This window comes from Dasypus novemcinctus, chromosome 19 (assembly GCF_030445035.2).
Source record: "Dasypus novemcinctus isolate mDasNov1 chromosome 19, mDasNov1.1.hap2, whole genome shotgun sequence".
In the NCBI taxonomy this organism is placed as follows: Eukaryota; Metazoa; Chordata; class Mammalia; order Cingulata; family Dasypodidae; genus Dasypus; species Dasypus novemcinctus.
Genome location: NC_080691.1, coordinates 73,501,528 through 73,526,352, shown reverse-complemented (window position 1 = coordinate 73,526,352; position 24,825 = coordinate 73,501,528). Strand labels below are relative to the sequence as shown.

Sequence of the window (24,825 nt, the reverse complement as noted above, 5' to 3'; positions counted from 1 at the left end):
TCTGAACTCTCACATGGCTGGGGAACTCCTTTGCATAAAAGTCCTGATTGGTATGGTATAGTCGTCCCAGTTAGAGTGTCCCCCCCTGGATGAATCTTCAACTGGCAGATTGTGAAACGTCCCTTTTTAAGTTCTGATCATCAGGACTCCAATGTATCTTGCACCTGGTGAGAATTGCCTCATCAGAAGTAACTGAATCCGTTAGGCTGGGGGCGGCCAGCCAATTGCAGATGAGATATTGTGTCACAAGCAGTGTTTGTTCTATTCTATTTATGGTATACTAAACAGGAACATAAAGGTTATTTGCTTTTAGTTTTACAGGGGATACAAACAGGAAGTTTAAATATCATGTATGGGGATTTGCTCCATTTAAACTTTTGTCTTTGGGTAATGCATGATGGGTTTGCCTGCACAGCAGTGTTATATCATTCCAAAGGACAAAGGACAAGCTAATCAGTCTTAATTCTAAGTAAAACAGCAGAGGTGTTGATTAGAGTGCTTATGAATTCACAATTCTTAATAATAATTTTCTTATACTAAATCACTCACTCATTGGTATATACCCAAAACAATGAAAACCAGGGACTCAAAATGAAACTTGTATTCCAATGTTCATAGCAGCACTATACACATAAGCAAAAGTGGTAACAACTCAAATGTCCACAGCAAATGAATGGATAAAAAATTGAGTTACAATGGAATATTATTCAGCTATCAAATGAATAAACTTCTTATACATGCTAAATACAGATGAACCTTGAAAATATTGTAATGAATGAAATAAACACGTTGCAGAATGATAAAAACACAATTATTCCCCTTGTATGAAATATCCTGGGATACAAAATTCACTGAAACAGTCCGTTCTAGGACCTGTGGCTAGAGGGCAAAGTTTAGAAATTTAATAAATGAAACATTTTCAAAGTCTGGAATTGAGGCCAAAAAGTGAGAACAAAACCAAAAAACAACACCCTGAGATTAATTATTAGTAGAGCATTAACACTGATGAATTACCACCTACATACATGAAAAAAATCAAATCTTTCATAAATGTTAAATTAAAATAATAAAAAATGTTCTAAACCATTAAGAAAATAGGAAAAAAAAAGCAAGTATAACTTAGATTTACGAAAACTATGCTTTCAAACTCTGTCAGCTGGTAAAAAATATAGAAAAATTTCCCAGCGAATATTTTGGGATAGACACTCATCTAAGATAAATTCATATTGTTGGTCTTGATGCTGAAGGGTAGTTATATACATGAACTCTTAATAATGACCAGGATACTTGTGTTAAATAAAGATGGAAAGCAGCTTCTATTATTTTTTATTATTTGAATACAAAATTCAGGGACGTTTGTTCAAAAAACTGAAAACATAATAGAGACTTATGAGATAAAACTGACAATCCTCTATTTTCTTCTGGAATTCATTTTACTCCTTAATTGTTTCAAAGAATTCTTATCAGGTCTTATCAAAATAATATAGCACTTGGGGGCAAAGATGCACCCTAGTAATCCAGCACTGGAAGCCAAGATAGAAAAAATTTCCACAGCCACCATGACCCTTCCCTTGGTGCTGTGGTAGACAGGAAGGAAGGTGACCCAGACACTACAAAACACCAGCATGCTAAAGGTCAAGAACTTGGCTTCATTGAAGGTGTCAGGGAGGTTCCTGGCCAGAAAAGCTAAAGTGAAGCTCCCCAGGGCCAATGAGCCCAGGTAGCCCAGGACACAGTAGAAGGCAGTGACAGATCCCTTGTTGCACTCAATGATAATGCTTCTGGGTTCAGAGTGTGTGTCTATGTCAATGAAAGGAGGAGAAGTTCCCAGCCAGATTCCACAGATAAGCACTTGGAGCAAGGTGCAGACAGGAATGACAGAGTTAGAAGCCCCTGATGCCAACAACCATCTCGTTGTTTTTCGGGGTTTCATGGCATTGAATGCCAAAATCACCGTGATGGTTTTAGCCAATACAGTGGACACAGCCACAGTGAACACAATTGCAAAGGTTACTTGACGAAGAATGCAGGTGGCTGTATTGGGACGGCCAATGAAGAGTAAGGAGCAAAGGAAGCACAGGAAAAGGGAGACAAGCAGGATGTAGCTGAGAGTGCGGTTATTCGCCTTCACAGTGGGGGTGTCTCTATGCTTCACAAAGACCCACAAAACTGCAGTAGTGACAAGAGAGAAACAAAGAGCTGTGCAAGCTAAAGGAACACCCAATGAATCCTGAAAGGATAGGAAGGTCACCTTCTTTGAGAGACAACAATTTCTCTCAGTGTTTGAATACTCTTCAGGTGGGCATTGCACACAGTGCTCTGCATCTAAGGGGAAAAAAACTGTTTCAGTGTCACAAATTTTCATGTTTAAAAATGGTCTCTTTGCTGTCAAGTTGTGTACTGATCCTTTGGTGAGTACTCTCACACCAAAAAATGTAAAAATTCTCTATTCCTAACTCAAGAAGAATTCATTCTTCTGTAGAAAAGAGGCATCTACGTGAAAAAGAATCATCAGCACTTGGTGAGTCTAGATTAGCTTGTCTGGCAGCTTAGTGATGTCACCAAGAACATGGCTGCCTTCCCCTCATTTTACTGTCTACGGTGCCTCTCTTATGATAAACTCTTCATGTTACTCTTTTATAATATTGGCAGAAGACAATCAGAGCTAGAGTTCTATTTTCGCGATCAGATTGAGTGAGAAAAGGTAGATTTAAATATTTCTCAGGGACATCTTAACTTTTATCACTATCTTAATTTCTACTGATTGCATTTTTTTGTTTGTATATATCTAAATAGATGTTAGAGAAAGTCATTTTGCATTCAAAATTTTTCTTTTCACTACTTTTACAGATTTTCTTTTCTGAGTTATTTTTTCCAGGTTAAATTTTGGATTCTTATTGGAAGTGTATTAGTATTAAAAATTTATTTCTGGGGGAATTGAATTTTTTTCATATTTTAGCATGATGAGGTGCAATTTTTAATTTTAATTCATTTAATTCTCAATGCAATATTTAATAAATATTTTTGGTAATTTTAGGAACATAATTTTCGATATAAATACAATCTTTTGCATGCATGTTGTCACTATGCGGGTAATAGTTTCTCCATTTCGACTATTCAATTCTGCTGCTTTCACACTGACATTATGGATATTGTAGTCACAATCAATATATAAATGATTGATCATGTCTTTGTGTCAATAACCTTTTACTACAAAATAATCTACATTTTGTTGACTCCTGATATTAGTTTCTCCGTTCATATTTTAGAGGAGATATTCATGCAATAGCACAAAAGTGTTAAACAATCAGTTAATTCTTTCTCAAAACTGTGTTCATCAGATACTCATTATTTTCTCTTAGATTCAATGACTGCCTTTGGATTATAACTAAATTCTTTTAGAAATATGCTCTGCACACCCAAGCATGTGTATGTTGTTTTGTGGGTCCTGTGTAATTTTTTCCCCCTATTTCTCCTTCTTTGTTTACATCCTTATTTGCTATTGCAAATCTTTATTAGAATAGGAAGTAATAGATTTAATGTATTCCTGTCTGAAAATATCTATTCATGTTGTCCCAAATGATTGAAACTAAATGGTTCTTAATGTTAATATGGGTGGAATTTTATTGTTGGAATTGTATAATATTTACGGATAAATTCAAATGATTACAATATTTAACTTTATTTTTTGAAAATATAGCCATTAATTAACCATTCTATATTCCTCACCTCTTTCACAATACATGTTTAAACCTTTCTATCTCCTATAAAGTTATAGTTATATTTGATATCTATGCATATGTGGCAGCTACATTTCAGTGTTCTAAGATATAATTTTAATTCGGATCTTCTAACTTCACTTCAAATATGTACATATATATACCTCTGTGTGTGTGTGTGTATATATATATATATTCTTTCTCTGTGTTATATTATAAATGTCCTGAGTGCTAATTTCATTGTTTACATAATTAAATATTTATTTAAAATTTGATACACTCATTTATTAGAAGTATATTTCACTTCTTTCAAGACAGGATATATAAGGTAATAAAATACTTCAAAATGTATTTGGGCCAGCTTGGTGCTTATCATCACATGAATAATTTCATGACTAAAATCTTCAAGGTACTCACAGGTGCCTTGATGATATTACCTTCATAGATTTTAGTAAGATCCTCAATGACATCATAGACTAAGGCTGTATTACACAGCAGTTAACAGTAAAGAAAAAATAGTCATTCAAGTCAGTGCCACAGTTAAGCCTTAGAGAATTAGCAGAAACATAAGAGAACTTAACCAACATGGATAACCCTGGTGATTATAACATGGATCTATTCAAAGGGAAAGTGATTGCATATATTGAGAATAATGGTATTTTAGGACACTATTGAAAACGTATTTGTTTTCTTTCTACTGAGGAATTCTTAGGTATTATTATAGGATGGTTACATATTTTCTTACCTGTCTTATTGGAAATGCCTCCCTCTGGGCATAAAACACAAGTAAAGCAACACACTGGCCATCCTTCCTGTGGAAGTTTCCTGAATCCTGAATGGCAGCTCTGGCTACATACTGACTGAGGAGTCTGAAGAAGAGAGAGAGTATTATTGATCATAATACTGCAGATTATTACCAACCATGAGAGAATATTTATGTTTATCTCTTAACAAGGGAAAACAATTTCTCATCTATTTCATAGCAAAGCTTCACATCAATCGCTAACTTGATATTACCTGGACATTATTATATACATGTATACAAACAACTACTACAGTATCTGAACACTCTTACTTCACATAGCATTGGTAACATCAACTTGGTGTCATTCTCCTTTAATTTAACCAGATGATGAAAGAGGCTTTCAACACAAGGCTCATTGTCATGGTGATCTAGGGCTATGTATGCCTAAGAATATTATTACTATGTGGTTATAAATGGCTGAATAGACAATTTTAGGTTCTAGATAGGAGAACACAATAATATAAGTCCATTCATTAGTAAAATGAGTTGCATAAAAATGTACCTGGCAGAGACAAACGATGAAAATGTGACTAATACAACTCTGGATTCTTGAGTCCCAGTATGCTACCAATTTGTAGAAAATTAAGAGCATTTGAAAGAAAGGAGTCACTTTTGATTTACAAATAACCTGCAAAGTTCCCTGTGTTTTTTCAACTTTTGAAAGACTAAATGAAAGTCATGCTCCATGAGTTGAGATATTATTCCAAATGAACTTTGATGCTGAGTGGTATTGAAATGACCACAGTAAAGTGTTAATAGTAGATATGAGGTGATAGTCTATTTGTGTATTCTACTATTGTTTATAATGCCTCTAATAATGAAGAAGTATTTATCCATGCATGATATATTCTTCTTATGACATGTAGGGGGAAAAGGGAAATTGATACATTAATTAATGTACACAGGCAGTGTGTACTCACTCATCCAACATTGATATTTATATCCACATGAAAGATAGTAGATTATATACCTGATCTTTTAAAGGCAATCTCTCCAAATATTAAGTGAGATTGCAGAGTATGGTGGCAAGATATTGAATTCAAAATATATATTTAGTCCTGGTATCAAGGGTGCACACTTAATCTAGTATGAAGAGTGTGTTGAGATAACTGCATAATATATAACCCCAAACATGAAATTGTGTCATACCTCTTTGAATCCAACAGGCCACTCGATCATCTTTTCATTGGAGATCAATCCTTCATTATGTGAAATGTTGGAGACAAATTCTCCAACTTTAATCAGGAGGGAAAGACCAGCAGGGGAAATTTACGGTGTTTAGGATATCATACTTCACCATTAAGTTTCTTTCCTCATCTAAGGACACATGGTCACCAGCGCTGTTTATAAAATGGATTCTCCTCAGAAGGGGGTGAAGCTAGAGGAAAGGCATAATTTTGAATGGGGTGTGAATTCAAATTAGAGATTGAAGGGGTATATCCATGAAGCAAACCTTCTTTCCTGTCTACCTCTTTCAAGAAGTCCTTTTGGTAGAGACCAAGCTTTGTTTGTGTGTTCATCCTTTAATGGATTTAGGTGAGACACTTTTCCATTCCATGTGAGAACAATGGGAGGGTAATTTGATAAAATCTTGATGCATCCTTAGGATATGGGTAGCATGGGCTTAGGTGTTTCTCTGGAAAAAAAGCTTCTTGGGGTTCCAGTAATTCTATTTTATTTCTCCTATTAAGTTACCGAAGGCATTATCCATGTTATGCATTTTTCCATCTTTTACTACTTTTTGTGGTTGAGTAATATTCCATTTTGTGTTTGTGCCTGTATCATGTTTTCTTAATCTATTAAATTACTCTGTATCCTCTTTGTCTCTCCATTCCTCTCCCTACTGGATGATATATAGCACTCTCCTGGTCTGCAGACCCCTGTGTAGATACCTCACATAGCACTTTGCCATACCTTTTTTGTTTTTTTGATAGCACTGAGCATTGTCTACCTACTCTGATGCCATTTTCACAGAAATTCTTTCCCTAAAATTTTCAAGTCCCATCAGATAGAAAATTCATGGCTAACACATTCAGTAGTTTGCACACTGATTTCTGGCCTCCATGATTTTTAAAAATTATTCTTACTAATTTTCTTTAAAGATTTATTTTACTTATTTTTACTTTCCCCCTTTATTGTTTGTGCACTCCCTGACTGTTTTTCTGTGTTCTTCTGTGTCTGCTTATCTTCTTCTTAGGACGCATGGGAAACTGATCCTGGGAGTTTCCAGAGTGGGAGAGAGGCATTCAATCTCTTGTGCCATTTCAGGTTCCTGATCTGCTACATCTTTTTTTTTTTTAATTTATTATTATTTTTATTTAATTCCCACCCCTCCTCCGGTTGTCTGTTCTCTGTGTCTATTTGCTGCGACTTGTTTCTTTGTCCGCTTCTGTGGCATGGGAAGTGTGGGCAGCACCATTCCTGGGCAGGCTGCGCTTTCTTTCGCGCTGGGCGGCTCTCCTTATGGGGACACTCCTTGTGCGTGGGGCTCCCCTATGCGGGGGACACCCCTGCGTGGCACGGCACTCCTTGCGCGCATCAGCACTGTGCATGGGCCAGCTCCACACGGGTCAAGGAGGCCCGGGGTTTGAACCGTGGACCTCCCATGTGGTAGACGGACACCCTAACCACTGGGCCAAGTCCGTTTCCCTGCTACATCTTTTATTGTCTCTCCACTGTGTCTCTTTTTGTTGCATCATCTTGCTCTGTCAGCTGTCAATATGGGCCAGCATTCTGCATGGGCCGCCTCTCCACTAAGACCAGCTTGCCTTTCACCAGGAGGAACCAGGAATTGAACCCTTGACCTCCCATATGGTAGATGGGAACACAGTCTCTTGAGACACATCCATTTCCTGCCTCCATGAATTTTCATGATAATTCACCACTCAGTCTAATTTCAACTAACTAATTCATACGACTAGTTTTATGTCTTGCAACTATCCCAACTCTCTCATTTTCCTTTGTGTTCGATAGTGTGGTAAATATCTGATGGAATATATTGGTCTTCAAATTCATCTTCTTTGGTGATTTTGTGCTTCATGATGTGCATATTCATGTATTTTCAAGTTTTGGATCTTCTTTCGTTATTCTTTCAATATTATGTTTTACCCCTTTCTCTTTCTTTTCTTACATGATCTCCCATAATGTATATACTGACATTTTTGAGGTTCCCCAAAAATGTCTTAGACAATTTTTGCATTTAATTATTCTTTCATAGGTCTACTCCTCATTTTGAATCATTTCAAATGTTTTGCCACCAAGGTCATTTTTCCTTTCCTCTGTCACTTCCAGTCTAACTCGAGAACCCCTCCTGGAATTCTTTCAAATATTCTGGGTCTCAATTTCAGTAGTTATCTTTGTATCCTTATTAAAATTTCCAACTTTTTACTTAGACTCTCATATTGATCATTCATTATTTATCTGATCTCCTTTAGTTCTTTCTCTTAGTTTCCTTTATGTCCTCGGACATTTGAAACACAATTTTGCAGGGCTTTATTTAGTATGTCCACATATTTGTTTTATTCATGGTGTGTTCTGTAATTTTCCATCTTCACTTGGACCCATCATCATTTCCTTATTCTTTGTCATTATTCTTCTGTTCTTTAATATGGATTTCTATTTATTGATTATCCCAAAGGATCTAACCCCTCTCTCAATCAGAAACAGAGTGGGCATCCCCATTCCAAAGTCCTCAATATTGAGGAATGAACAAACATAAGGGGGGTATGGAACTATGGAGAAAAATAGACATTCTAGGGATGAAAGAACTTCTATGATTCATATAAAGGTAGGGGCCAATAGACATTCTGAGGGGAGGGAGAGGGAAGAATAGCTGTAACATGGGACATTTTTTGGGACGTTGGAATTGTTCCACATGACTTTGCAATGATGTATTCAGGCCATTATACTTTTTGTCAAAACCTATAAAATTGTGTGATATGAAGTGTAAACTATAATGTAAACTACTGATCATGATTAGTAACAGAGCTCCAATATGTGTTCATCAATTCTAACAAACATATGACAATAATGAAACAGGTTGTTAACGGGAGAAATCTGGGGTGGCATAAGGGGTATATGGGAATCCCCTATATTTTTATGTAATATTTATGTAATCTAATGTTTCTCTAAAAATAAAAAAGGAAAAAATAACCCTATTTTTGGGTCATTCTTCTATATAATGGAAAATGGTGTATTCCAAAGAATAATATAAATTTCTGCACTTTTTGGCCTCCTTATATTTTGTGATAAGTTGATATTGGATAGTTTATAGGCTTTCATCCAATACAAAGAATAAATTTTCTAATACAATTTCTGCTTAAATGATTTGAATTCAAAGCTCCAATTTAGAAAAATTCTCCAAATACCTATGAAAATTTCAGATAAAGCTATAATCTGGAAAAAAGATTAGTCCATTTCCTGTTCCTGTTTCCCTGATGGAAAAATATTGTCATTATTTTCTATGTCAATAAAATACTTCCTCCTGTCTTCATGTCTTCATATATTCCCCATTGATGAAACGTATTTACCTGCCAGGGATGTAGCAGAGGTTGGTCTGTGGTTTCTGTAGATATCATTTCTGTTTTCAACAAAAGTGCTTCATGAATGGAATGTGCCACAGAATATACAGCATTAAAAATGAAATAGCTATGATCAGATATAGTCATCATATCAATATTCCCTGACATGTCCTGTAAGGAAGCATTTGGTGGGCATTCTCCAAGGGTTCCACATAGTGATTCTTCAAGTGAGCAACCAAATCTGTCAAGCCAGAGTTTGCTGAAATGAAAGTCTTCTGGATATTTTGATGGATTAACTGTCTTGAGAAAGTGTTTGAAACCAGGAATTTCCCTCTTCTGCTGGGAAAATGAGAGACTTCCATGGAAAGAGTGCAGCATCTGGTCCATCTCATCTGTTGTAATATCCCAATATGATGTCATAATCCACACCTTACTAGATGTTAAATAATAGTATCCTAATCGACACAGTAACATGAGTATCTGCATATCACCCCACATAATATGTATATTTGCAGATGAATTGCTGATCTTGGAAAAAGACATATAATCATTTATAAAAAAAATTCTAATAGTGGCAGGGATTTTTTTAATAAAGGCTACACAGATATCATTCTTTACCATCTCTGCTTTCAAATTCCAAGAGAAGTCCTCCCCTTTCATATCATCAGAAACAAAGAGCGCCACCCAAGTCCAACCAAAATGCAATAATAACCATATCATTCCATGAGCCAGAACGCTGTCCTTTGGGGCCATTTGATACAGAGATGCAAATTTTGATTTATCACTCAGGAAAGGGTCAAAAGGACCATATGTGACCTGAATAAGAAAATAAAATATTACAATTTTGCATTTAGTGGGAATTAGCTGCTTATAATGGAGGAGAACTTTAAAGAATTCAGTACATAACAGGTAAAGATAATGGAATATGTGGTGAAAAGAGAGACATCAAAGGGCATTGTACAGTTCTTTTATCATTATGGGGACACAAAAGATCATATTTTCTCAGTCTTCCCTTCTTTTTCTATAGATATGGGATTAAGTCCACCCAGTGGTCTCATATCCAGGGCAATCCTAGTTTGGTAGGATTGGAAAGCATAAGATCTTAATATAAGATCTAAATTTGTTCTTCATCTCTCAGTGTAACATATGAAGAAGCATTAGTTTCATATGGAATAGAAACAAGATGCTTGTGTCTACCTCAGCTTTCAATAACAGATTTCTGAAATAGATGTTCCATCCCCACCTTGCCAAAATTGTTGGCAGTAAACTTTGAAAAAGAAATCAGTCTTTCTTTTCTTAAACTACTGTTGGGCTTAACTTATAATTACAGCATAAAATAAGTTGTCCTGTTGAAAATAATCATCTACTTTCTCATATTTTCTAAAAAATAAATTTCAGAGAAACAATTTTCTATAGATAATATATTTGGAATTTTGATTTCCTAATTCCTAACTGTGTTAGATCAGGTCCATGTAAAATAGTCTCTGTTGTAGCGAGTTGCTTATGGAAATTTCATTGGGAGAGCTCTCAAAATATGTTATCTATAGGGAAGTTATGGAGGTAACATGGAACAGACTGTATTTCCAATGAATCAGTTCCAAATGATTCTTAAACAATACTCATTCTGGAGCACCGGAACAAGGTTGAAACTTGAGCATTTTTCCATGTTAGACAAGCATACCATGACCCTATATCTGCATACTAACCCCTCATTGGTCAGAACAACCTCCACTCCCATACGGGTCATATACTCAGGTGATAGTCGCTTATACCGTAGAAATTTCCTAAGAGGTACAGGTTAGTAAATGGTCGTCAGTCAGTCTTCTCTTCTGCTGTAGGATGTATGTTATTGATGCTAAGCATGATGTTGGTGTGAGCCTTAAAGCCTTAACATATCCACTTCACTTTCCTTCCCCCCACTCACCCCAGTTATTAATTCCACAATCACGGAAAATGCGTATTATCTGTGTATAGCTCTCATGACATATGTATGCCCAGCTTGAAACTTCCTTTTTGACCAGAAGGGAGGGAAAGGCATGGGGACAAACAGATGAGATTTTCTCCCTCCAGAACTCACAACAGTCATACCTGTGGGATTTTGTAGAGCTCCAGCAGTGGTCCAATATCTGCTGAAAATGCTGATGTTGTGCCTGCAATAACGGCCATAGATTTGCTTTGTTTTTGGCAATTGTAATTAGGGATAGGCCGGCTCCCACCTGCAAGCCAAAACAGGGTGCTCTCCAAGGTCCTGTAGTTATTGGGAATAGCATTGTAGAGATCAAAACCAAGGGACATGTTGGGGATTAGAAGGGGGTCTTTGTTGATCTCCTCGATGGCAAAGAGAAAAGCCAGAACATATTGGTAGTTCTTCCAGTACCGCCTAGGCAGAGGAGACAGCATTAGGGAAAACGGTAAAGTTGTGTAGTTCAGGAGCAAATCCAAAACGTCCCTTGAAGGAGAAAATTCTGTCCAAATAACAGAAAGTTGTGTGGGACATTTCAAGAGGGGTAAGGAATACTTAAGCATTATAATTTAGCAATCAACTGGAGAGATTTGTTGTCTTAGATCACATAAATGGGAAATGCATCAATGAATGGACAAGACTGCAAGATATTCTTTGTTCAACCTGTCTAAGAAGTGCACAAAACCATCTCAGAAACAGTTTGAAAAACATGGAAGAATCTCAGAATTGATCTTTTTTTTTTTCATCTGGAGCTGGTAGTCAAATCAAATCTTTTCTTTCAGCTTCTGTGCCTTGGGATATTTAAAATACCACCTGATTTAACAGTTAAAACATTTGAATAAATTACTCTCTGACACCATATTCCCCTGAGGAATTTACAAACACCTTTCTCTATTATTTTATTCACTAATAAATATATCATTTCTTATAATGACAGTTGTGCTAAATTATATTATCCTTGAACACCAACCTCTGAAGTTAGATTTTGTACCTCATGATCAGAAACTTTAGCAAATTCTTATTTGTAATTTCTTGTTTTACTTCTCTGCAGAAAATCTTTTATTTCTCATTTTAAATGGGAACTTCCTTATTTCATCTTTAAGTCAAATAGCTAAAGATAATTTCTTGTATATTTAAATGAATTTAAAATTTATATATTTCCAACTGAAGTATTATATCTTTTTCATTTTAAAAATCACAGTCTACATTTGTAGGAATTGTTTTATTATTTCTCTATGTTTGTCAATTTCAAGGTTAGTTTAAACATTTTGAAGTCAAATTCTTATTTGTTAATAAATTATAATAGAATAAAGATTTTCACAAAGTGATTTAGCTGTTTTCCAGGGATCCTTGTCTGTTTTCACTATTTTGAATTTACACAGATAATGAGAAATTTTTCTTTATATTACACTTGCAAACATGCATTTATGGTATAGGTCTAAAGGGTTATTAAGAGGTACAGATTGATTTTAATTAAAAACTGTTATCCCATTATTCTCAAATAACTTTTTCAGCATTTTTACTAACCTTAAAATATGAGTTTTTCTTGTACTGCCAAAATGGATGGCCAGATTTTATCTCCTTAAACCTTAAAAGAAATTTATATAAGGTTTTAGACAAAAGATATATTTAATTAACATAAAAGACTTCTTTAGAGCTCCTTGTCCTTAACTGTACCTATTTAAATTGTCAAAAATATAGAGAGGAAAGTTTAAATTGTCTTTTGAAAAATTTTTTCCTTATTAATTAATGGTTTCTTGTTTATTCAGTAGTTCTCTTAATTTGCTGCTAGGCTTTGGCGTCATATCTATATTTAAGTTGACTTTTTAATTATGTTTCTCCAAACATTTAAAGTTTTCATATGTTAAATTTATGATGATCAACAAATTTGGAAGAAAACATCAGTGAAATTAGATTTATAAGTTTATTTACAACATACCACCTAAGGCCCGAGATATATATTGCTTTACAAAAGGTCTTCAGTAAATTTTAGAGGACACACATAGTATAAATTATAAAACCTATACCAGGAAATAAAAAGGAGTACTCTCCAATCAATCTTCTTAAGTATAGAATAAGTGATATATAATTTGGATAATGAGACAGATTTTTTGCCCCATTCCACTCACAAAAACAGAGGTGATCATTCTACAAAACATGTTTGCTAATGATGTTTACCAAGTTATTAAAAGAAGAAATGATAGGATGTAGTAAGGTGTACACAAGAACCCTAAGTCTGGAAGAAGAGAAATCTAAAATTGCTTCAGGGGTGAAATCTCCCTAATAGATGTTTGCGGCAATACCAATTTTATGAAGAACTCTTTCAGAAAATGAAAGAATATACATTATTTCCAAATATTTATTTGCAGGTTGCATTCATCTGATACCAATTATAGTTAAAGATCTATATGAGTAGAAGAATTTCAGATCCACATATATCAGTAACAAAGATGCAAAAAATTTTAACAACATTTTAGCAAATCAACAGTATATAAAATATTACATTATGATCAAATAGATTTAATCTTAGTTTTCCTAATCTTCAAGTATCTAAAACATAAATCAACATATTAGCAAAATAAAAAAGGAAAAACTCATAATAAAATCAATAAATACAAGTGAGACAAGTCAATATTTTTATCAGTCAATGCTCAAAGTAAACTAAGAAAAGAAGCAACTTTATCAAATTTGTAAAAAGGGCCAACAAAATATACTGTTGTCCCAGGGTATGTTTGAATACTTTCCAATTGACATCATGAAGAAGACAAGATGTTCATTTTAACACCTTACATTTCACATTTCTTCTATGCTCTACCATGTGTAGTATGAAGGGGAAAATATTGAGAGGTAGAACACAAAGAAATATATTAATTTCTCTTAAGCCTCAGAAGATATAATTCTCTTTCTAGAAAATCCACTGGATCTACAAAGTAATGCAATCTTAAGTGAATTTAGCAAGTTTTCAGCATAGAAGCACAACATATAAAAGTAAAAGTTCAAAGGTATTTCTGTATAATAACAATGGAACATTATTAAAAATGTTAAAAATGCTATTTACAATAATATAAACATATGATGTGCCAAGATCTGAGTTTGCCAAAGTTGTGAAAGACTTATGCATTGAAATCTATGTAGTATTGCTAAAAGAATTAGGAAGAGATTTAAATAATCTATGTTCATTTATTAGATGAGACAGTATAGGCAAGATGCAGATTCTCCCCAAATTTATAATGATATCAATAACATTCTAACTAAAGCACCAACAGTTTTTTGTAAGGAGATATTGTCATTCTCATTTTATAATTCACATGAAAACACAGAGCACCTAGAATAAATAATATACTACAAAAGAAAACTCTGGGATTTGGAATATGATTATATAGCTAGAATAATCAGCACAGCATCAATTTTCTTGAATTTAGAGAAATAAATCAATGGAATAAAATAAGAAATTCAGTAATAAACCCACAGAACTGATTGCTTAAAAAGGTGCACAGGCAAATCAAAAGAGAGAGAATAGTCTTTTACAGCAGTGGTGCTGTAATAAATTGTCTGTATCCGCAAGAAAATGAACTTTGATCCATTCCTCATATCATATCCAAATAGTAATGTGAAGTTTACAATACCTAAAGATAAAAAATAAAAATAAGAAAGTACTTAGAGGAAAAAATATCAGAATATAACTAAAACTATAGATTATGAAAAAATTGTTTAATATGACAGGAAAACACAATCAATAAAATATTTTTGATAAATTAGACTTCATCAAATTCCACTCTTTTAAAGACATTGTAAGGAGAATGAAAGAACAAGCTACATATTGGATGAAATTATGTGCAAATCACATAACTGATAAATTCTTTGTATCTAGAATATATAAATAACTCTCAAAACTGAAGAAACCACCCATTTCAAAAATGGGCCAAAATCTTTGAACTAGAGACTCAATAAATAAGATAATACAGGATTTCAAAAAGTACGTAAAACATTTTCAAAGTTTAAGCACGAATGGAATTCAAATTAAAAGTACATTGTGGTACAACGATATATGTATTAGAATGGGAAGTCGAAAAGATGGCCCATTTCAAATGACGTTAAAGGTTGTGGGACGACTAGAACTCTAATTCACTGCCGATGGGAAAATAAAGTGTTAACCCACTTCAGGGAATAGTTTGAGGTTTACTGAACTTAAATAAACATCTACCACATGAGTCAAGCCTTCTAGTATATGTCTGTGCAAATACTAACATTCAAATGTCTGTAGCAACTTTTTGTAAAGGTCAGACGTGGAAACAACCAAAATACACATCAACAGATGAACTGGATAAATGAATGATGGGCTAGCCATTCGGTGAAATATCCTCAAGAATTAATGACATTTTTATAATATATATATAATATAATAATATAAAATAATGACATTTTATAATATAAAAATGTAACAGTCTAAAAACAACTGTGAAGAGTGAAAGAAATAAACAAAGCTGGCACAAAGTATTTCAACCTAGAAATGTAAATTGATATAGAGTTTTAGAAAGTTAATCAGCATTGTCTGGAAAACGCTGAGGCAGGTGCAGTTATATGTAGAATACTGTGCACAGAGATACAATTTTGTAGAAATGTATATCTTATTTGTCTTGATTTTATTATTTCAATATCATAGCAAAATTAAACTAAAATTAAAATACAGGATATATAATTGTAAAATATATGGCCCATATAATTATTACAAGAATCAGAATGATAAAAAGATAGAAAATAAAAGCTTATTGGAAACATTAACAGAAAACACTAAAACAATGAACATTCCTTACAAATACAAAAAAAGTGACTCACAAATACAGGTAATATTGAGAGGTTATCAGCAAAGAGGTAGAAATTACAATAATGAAATTTATTTATGCCTATCAAGTGTTAAAAATTATGGGATATCAAATTTGCACAAGACTCTTATAAACTGATGACACTGCCAATTGCTGTTGGCTAGAGTAAATGTTAATTTCCAGGCAATATTTGGCCAAATGTACCAAAAATTTATAAATGTGTGTATCTCTTAAACTAACATTTTGCATAACTATATTAATGAAAAAATGTGCAAAGTTTGGTGAAAAATGATTGATCATCAATCTTGTTTGCTATAACACATCACTTGTAAAAATGATTAAATAGGTGTTGGAATATCCCCAGGAAATGAAACTTAGTAATCATTAAAACAATATTATCAACATCAATTTTCATAAGACATTACGTCCCTAAAATATTTTAAGTATAGGAAGTTGTTTACAAAGCATAATTGACAGCGTGTGCAGTCTTGTAAACCACATAGTCCAGGATAAAATTAGAAAGAAAGTTATCTGGCTGAAGAACAAAAGGCAGAGTGCAAAGTTGACCTTCAGCCTATTTAATGAAGTAAATACTGTGATCAGCAAACAAATTCTCACTTTCCCCACAGAGTGCCTGAAATCAGAATTTCCTTAAATCATGTCATTTAATTCCTGACATCCTAATGCTAGTAGAAGGAGGATAATCAATAGCTACCACCAAACCATACTATGGGTATGCAGAAAATAATAGTCATAATATAAAACATTCCATATTTTGGCTTCTAATAAGAAAGAGACCAAAAGGAAAGGAGACTTGAAATGGAACAGCTAAAAGGACAAGGATTGGGCCCGTACATGTCATCAAACAGATAAGATAAAACAATGATGTAATTCTAATGAAAATATGATCAAACTACCTATCACCTCACTCCAATGTAAAGTGACCTGCTGAAATGGCAAGTGTTGACTCTAAACATAATTGAAAAGGACAGGGACATTCCACAATAAATACTACCTAACATTGTTATTATTTAAATACATCATTCATACATAAACATACCTAAACAATACATGTAGAGTAATAGTTGTGAACTTACAAAACAAACATTTTACATCATTCAGGGCTCTCATACCTCACCCTACCATGAATTCCTTGTATTGTTGTTAAACATTTTTAACTAATGATTAAAGAGCATCATCAAAATATTTACTACTTATCAAAGTATTCCCCCTACTCACCCTATTATTATTATCTTTATATCATTTACATATGAACATACATAAACAATAAGTGTATAGTAAAAGAAGTGAACTTACAAAGAAAACATTCATAACATCATACAGGGGTCCCATACATCAACCCTCCACCAACACCTTGCATTGTCAGGGGACATTTGTTTCAAATTATGAAAGAATACTGTCAAAATCAATAGGGCAATGGAAGTGTTCTGCATGATTGTGCAATGATGGATAAAGGCCATGTTAAATTTCACTAAAAATGTATAAAAGTGTATAGTCTAAAATATAAACCATAATGTAAATCATAATGTAACCAAATTTATAAAAGTGTCCAGTCTAAAATGTAAACCATAATAGAACCATGGTTAGTAACTATGTTTTAATATCTTTACAACTGTTGTTGAAAATGTAACATCCACATGTAAAAATTGAATTTTTGAGATGAACACACTAGTATTTCTACGTACAAATCAGTAATAAAACAAACCATATGTTACTTTAGCTGGAAAACTGTAAACATCAATATAGTACCAACCATTAGACACATAAGCCACACAGTTAGATAAAGTTCAGATTTCATGCCGTTTCTTATAGTTTCCTGGAGAAGTTAGCCATAAGATCAAAGAGAAGGTTATTAACAACTTTGGAAAGATTATGTACTTTTCTGTTTTGACTTAGAGGAAAACAGTCCAGAGTGCATCATTCCTAATGTGATTACATCACCATTTCTTGGTACATATGATGTCTAGAGGGGTGGTACTGAATGGCCCCTGGCTTCTCCAGAAGGCACATTTCAGCAATGCCCTTGTCATCACTTGATACTCAGCCTGGGGCTCTTATCCTAACATTGACCACAGAATAAGGAGTTCAGTGAGTTTTGGACCAAGCAGGAGAAGGGAATGGGATCCTTCTGTTTTCACTCATTCTAAGTCTTCCAGGGAATGAACATGGGAAACAGGTAAAGAAGGTATACAACAAAACCTGTTGATTCCTTTCCTCTGTCTTGACGCAAATGCAGAGTGAAAGAATAAATGAAAGTAGTAAAAGACCATTCAAATTCCATCATTGTACATTCCTTCCATATCTGTGCACAAGTGACATAATTGTCCTGGGTAATACACACACACTCACATATACATGGTGAGGCACATGCAAGGACTTACCGCTGATCTACCAAATTGTCATTTGGCCTGATGATAAAAGATGTCCAGAAAATGTCTTTAACTTTTTCCAAGGTGTAGAGGGGGTAAAATCCTCCCAGAACCAGATCCCCATCTCTATAGACATTTTGCTTAAGATAGAAATAACAATCTTCAAAAGTCACATTACATAAATTGGGTAAGGGCTGAAGGAGTAGGAGGAAAGTAGTCAGAGAGAACAGCATGGTAAAATCCTTAGAACATAGAGTCAATGAACTGCATATATGCTGAGCTGAGGAAAAGCTGGATTTGAAGGCAAACTGCAGGTTCAGACTGAGCTTGAAAAATTTCTCTCTTTGCCTTGCTGTATAACACAGAAAATGTCCACAATTTCTGTGCCTCTCTATCATGTGCTAGAAAAGCATGCTAGATAAAAAGCATAGCTAGAAACATAAAGGAGGTTTTAATAAGGGAGTCAGAGTGTGGAGACCTCACCCTGAATTTCACTATGATCAAAGCAGCTCTGGCTTCCTCTGCTTTTTACAGCTTCATGCCAGTACCATTTGGGAGCACTGGGCATTCCTGTGCCCTCAGGCTCTGCAGCTGCCACCCAACAAGGTGGTGAAAAACAAGTAGGAAAAACATGTTTTTCCCCTCCATGATTTCATCATGTTCTTTGACCCGAAAAATTCAGGGACCACCCTATCCTGACATAGGACTCTGCAAAATTATTTCTATAATCAATGCCATAGGAAGCACTTGAGTCATTGATTCAGACTACTGTTAGAAGTGAGTTATCAGTTAGAAAAAAGCAGTATTGAATCAACAAAAGATTTTATAGAACAATTTTATCTGAAGATTTAACCAGAAGGAAACTGTCATCACCAGGCATTGATTTCCACCTGTGCAGCCCACAGAAGACTTTTCTTCACCAAGCAATAGCATCAGTCATAGGTTTGAAATATCCCCCAGGAAAAAAAAAGCATGCAATGATTTTCAAAGCAATAGGCTACATCCAGAGATTTGAAGTTAAATTCCTGCCAAGCAATTGTCCCAGTAGCCTCACAGCCTGTTGTTCTTTACTCTGTTTTTGATAATGCTTGCACCAATCCCTCATTGTTACTTGGTCCAAAATGTTATTAATACAAATAAAAAGAACTGTCTTCTTAATCCAGGATTTTTCTCCTGATGTCAGAGAATGTTTTAACACTTTTCAGTGTGAAACTTCTAAAAAAGAATTTTCTAAACACTTTCTTCCATTTTTCTTCTGCTCTCTTTTAAATACATTTAGTTATGTTTTGTCCCTGCTCTCAACACTCTAATAAAAAAAAAGGTATCTTTTCACAGTGGTCAAATATCTTTTCTTTTAGTTATGCCTGACTGTGTGACAAGCAAATGCAAAACTTATTAGTTAAACAAGACTTCTTTATCAGCTCATAAATGTGGAGGTCAATAGTATGATCTGATTCAGTGATGTAATTCATATGCAGCATTTGTCTTAATCATGTGATTGCAATCAACCAGTAGTTTTCCTGGGACTTTATTGTTTAGGTTGTTCAACTGAGTAATTTGTTATTGTTAGGATAACTGCCTGGGTTGCTGTAGCAGAATAGCTCAGAGTTGTTCATGTTGGAGCAGTTTTCCAAGTGTATAAGAACAGATGCTGCAAGATCCTTTAAGTTCTTAGCTCAGATGAACTGCAATGTGTAACTTTTTTTAAAGATTTTTTTTCTTCCCCCCCCCCCCGCCCCCAGTTGTCTGCTCTCTCTGTCCATTCGCTGTGTGTTTTCTGTGACCACTTCTATTCTTATCAGTGGCAACGGGAATCTGTGTTTCTTTTTTTGTTGCATCATCTTGCTGTGACAGCTCTCTGTGTGTGGTGCCATTCTTGGGCAGGCTGCACTTTTGCACTGGGCAGCTCTCCTTACGGGGCACACTCCTTATGCATGGGGCTCCTCTATGCGGGGGACACCCCTGCGTGGAATGGCACTCCATGCGTGGATCAGTACTGCTCATGGGCCAGCTCCACAAGAAGGCCCCGGGTTTGAACTGCAGACCTCCGATGTGGTAGGCGGGTGATCTATCCATTGGGCTAAATCTGCTTCCCTGCAATGTGTAACTTGTAACCAAGTCACAAAGTCATCCTGAACTCAAGGGATTTTAAAGAAGATTCCACCTCTTGATGAAAAGGGCCATTTGTAATATACAATTACATTATAAGTGGTTCCTTGACCATTTAATTGTCTTGACTCAGTAAGTCACTTCTAGTTCTTTAAAACAGTTTTATTGATGAACAATTGACATATATTAAATTTAATGTCACCTGTACCCTTTATATGCATTCACCCTTGAAACCATCATTAAAATCAAATTAATGTCTATATTTTATTGTATAAGTAATATCACCCAAATTAATATTTTACTGAAGGTTTCACTATGTTCTACAGTCCCATGTTACTTTTTTAGCTTTTATTGGAGTAATATACATGGTCTTAGACTTTTCTTTTCAATCACTCTTGTACACAAACAGTAGCCTTTCTTGTCACAAACACCATGATTTGTCACAAACACCATGATTTGTCACATAGTTTCCTACAATTTCCAAGATTTACAAATAACCTTTTTATCAATTAGGCATAGATTAATCCTAAACTTTCCATTCTCTACCCTTCTTCTATTTTCTGTTGACCTATATTTTCATTATTTACTTCATGACTTCACATGATATAATTAGGTCATAATAGTGCAATCATACAGTATTTGTCCTTTTGTGTCTGGCTTGTTTTATTCAACATAATGTCTTCAAGATTCACCCATGACTTCATTTCTTCATTTCTTCTTACAGCTACATAATATTCCATCATGTGTATACACTACAATTTGTTTACCCCTTCTTCAATTGATGGACCCTGGGTAGTATACAATTTTTGCAATCAGGAATAATGCCACTATGAATATCAGTGTACAGATATCTATTTATCTCAATGTTCTCAGCCCTTCTGGGTATATACCTAGTAACAATATTGCTGGGTCACATGGCAAGTCTATATTTATCTTCCTTAGGAACTACCAGATATTCCTTCAGAGTCACGCTAACAATCTACTTTCCCACCAAAAGTAAGTAAGCATTCTTATCTCGCCACATCTTCTCCAACATATACAGTTTTCTGACATTTTAATAGTACCTGAGAGGTGTGAAGTGATATTTGTTCATAATTTTGATTTGCATTTTTCCTAATTACAAGAAATGTTGGACATTTTTTCATGTGCTTCTTCACCTTTTGTATTTCTTCTTTGGAAAATTGTCTTTTCAAGTCTTTTACACATTTTAGTCAAGTAGTATTTCTTTTGATTGTTGAATTTAGTTCTCTTTGTATATCATGGATATTAAATCCTTATCAGATATGCAATTGCCAAATATTTTGTCCCATTGAGTCAGCTGCCTTTACACTTTTGACAAATTCCTTTGAGTTGCAAAAGTGTTTAATTTTGAGGAGGTCCCATTTACTTATTTTTTCTTTTGTTGTTTGTACTTTAAGTGTAATGTTAAAGAATCTACCACCAACCACAAGATGTTAAGGAGCTTTCCTAAATTTTGTTCTAAGACTTTTAAATTATTTGCTGCCTATAGGGTCTCAATGTCTTCACTATTTGAGGCAATATTTACTTAGGTAGTCAATGAGATTCTGCTGAGATATGCAGAAGTGTAACCTCTGGAATGACCTCCCAACTCACTTTGAAGACTCTTACCCATCTAAAATCATTTGCATTTACCTTTTCCCCTTTTTCATAGTGTATTTCTCTGGTTTTGGTAGTAGATTGATGTTGGCTTCATAGATTGAGTTTGACAGCATTCTCTCCTGTTCAATTTTTTTGAAGAGATTGAGCTAGATTTGTGTTAAATTGTCTTTGAAAGACTGTTAGAATTCAACAATGATGCCATCTGCTCTTTGGCTTTTAATCTTTGTGTGCTTTATGATGACTGTTTCAATTTCTTTACTTGTGATTGGTTTGTTGAGGTCTTCTGTTTATTCTAAGGTCAGTATTGGTGGTTGGTGTGTTTCTAGGAATTTGTCTATCTTATCTACAGTATTTGGAAGTTTGGCAGACAGTAGCCCTTGGTATCATCATCTTTCTAATATCTGCAGGGACAGTGGTAATACCCTCATTCCCATTTCTGGTTTCATTTATTGTGTCTTCTTTCTCTCTCTCTCTATCTATTTTTTTTTTTTTTGGTCATTCTAGCTTAGGGTTTGTTGATTTTGCTGAACTTCTCAAAGAACAAACTTGTTTTATTCTACTGTTTTATTTGTTGTTGTTGTTGTTCTCCATTCCATTTATTTCTGCTCTGATCATTACTATTTATTTCCTTTGGTTTGGGTTCAGATAAGTTTGCTGTTCTTTTGCTAGTTCCTCCATGTGTGCAATTAGGTTTTCAATTTTACCTTTTTCTTCGTTCTAAAATAAGCATTAAAGGCTTTAAATTTCCCTCTCATCAATTCATTTGCAGTGTCCCATAGATCTTGAAATATTTTGTTCTCTTTTACATCAATTCAAGGTATTTGATGAATTCTTTTGCCATTTCATCGTTGACACACTGATTATGTAAGAATATGCTGATTAATTCCCCAATATATAAGAATTTTCCCTTGTTCTTTCTTTTATTAATTTATGGCTTCATTCTCATATGATCAGAGAAAGTGTTTTGTATAATTTTGATCATTCAGATTTTATGGGGTTTAGTTTTGTGACCCAACATATGTTCTAAATTGGAGAATGATTCATGAGAACTTGAAAAAAATGTATATCCTGCTTGTTTTGGGGTACAATGCTCAATAAATATCAGTAAGGTCTACTTCATTTATTATACAATCAAACCTCTCTATTTCTTTATTTACCTTCTGTCTAGATGTTCTATCCAATACTGAGAAAGGTGTATTGAAGTCTCCAAATATTATTGAAGGACCATATATTTCTCTCTTCAGTTTTGCCAGTGTGTGCCTTATGTAGTTTGGGCTGTTCCAGTTAGCTTCATAAATATTTAGTATTGTTGTTTCTTCTTGGTAAATTTCCACTTTTATTAATATACAATAGTTACTTTCCTTATGAGAGTTTTGCAATTTTTTATTGATTTTGTAAAAATATTACATTAAAAAAACAATATGAGGTCCCATTCAACCCCACCACCCCCACCCCACCACTCCCCCCGCCAGCAACACTCACTCCCATCATCATGATACATCCATTGCATTTGTTAAGTACCTCTCTGGGCATCTCTGCACCTCATGGTCAATGGTCCACATCATGGCCCATACTCTCCCACATTCCATCCAGTGGGCCCTGGGAGTATTTACAATGTCCGGTGATTGCCCCTGAAGCACCATCCAGGGCAACTCTAAGTCCCAAATGTGCCTCCACATCTCATCTCTTCCTGCCATTCCCCATACCCATATCAGCCACCATGTCCACTTTTCCCACTCCACTCCAACGCCACCTTTTCTCAGTGGACCTTGGATTGGTTATGTCCGTGGCATCTCTATGTCAAGAGGAGGCTCAGATTCCACATGGATACTGGATGCAATCCTCCTGCTTTCAGTTGTAGGCACTCTAGGCTCCATGGTGTGGTGGTTGTCCTTCTTCAACTCCATCTTAGCTGAGTGAGGTGAGTCCAATAAATCAGATTGTAGGAGCTGAAGTCTGTTGAGGCTCAGGGCCTGGCTATCATATTGTCAGTCCAGAGATTCAAATCCCCTAAATATATCTTAAACCCCAACACCAACTACAATTCCAGTAAAGTAGCATGAAAGTCTTATGAAAAGAGATTCCATCTGAGTCCAGTTTCATCACGCAGAAACACCAGCTCCAAAGAAGGGCCATCTGACATGGCAGTGAACCCCATCTGCCATGACCATAGAGCCCGTGGGTCTCTCTAGCCCTCAAAGGAACCAATACCTGGGGTTGTATCTACTTCATCTGTCTCTTAGATTCTGCTCAGTTGTGCATAAGGGCAATCCTTCTGACAATCTCCAGACTCTTTTTTAGAGACTCGTAGCCATATAAACTCATTTCTCCTTTCCATTTCCCCCTTACATTAGGTCAAACAGCATTTTAAAGAGTTTTGCATTTAAAATATTTTTGGCACATTGTTAGTATTAGTATAGTATCACTATTCCAACCAGGTTTTGCTTACTATTTACATGGAATATCTTTTTTTCAGGCTTTCACTTTTAACATGGTGTGTAATTACAATGAGGTGAGTCTCTAGTAGACAAGGTACAGATGGCTCAACTTTCTGTTGAATCTATCAGTCTGTGTTTTTTCATTGGGGAGCTCAAGCTATTATCATTCCATGTTATTACCACTGTTTGTCGCTTTTCCCTTTTCATTTACCTTTCCTAATCACTGTCATTTCTAAACTCTTGTCAAAATGACAAGCCTTTGCTTTTTTCCTTTCAATCTACAGCACTCCCTTGAGTATCTCTTGCAATTCTGGACTTTTGGTAACATACTCTAATAATTTTCATTGTTCTGTGAAGATTTTGAACTCACCCTAATTTTAAAGGACAGTTTTGTTGGAAACAGGTTTCTCATCTGGCCATTTTTCCTCTTTCAGTACC

General features: G+C 34.8%; 1 pseudogene; it reads right to left on the bottom strand.

Annotated features, from left to right (window-relative positions):
- Positions 1-1,411: 1,411 nt before the first annotated feature.
- Positions 1,412-24,825, bottom strand: part of LOC139436961 (vomeronasal type-2 receptor 116-like) — a 50,565-nt pseudogene continuing 27,151 nt past the window's right edge.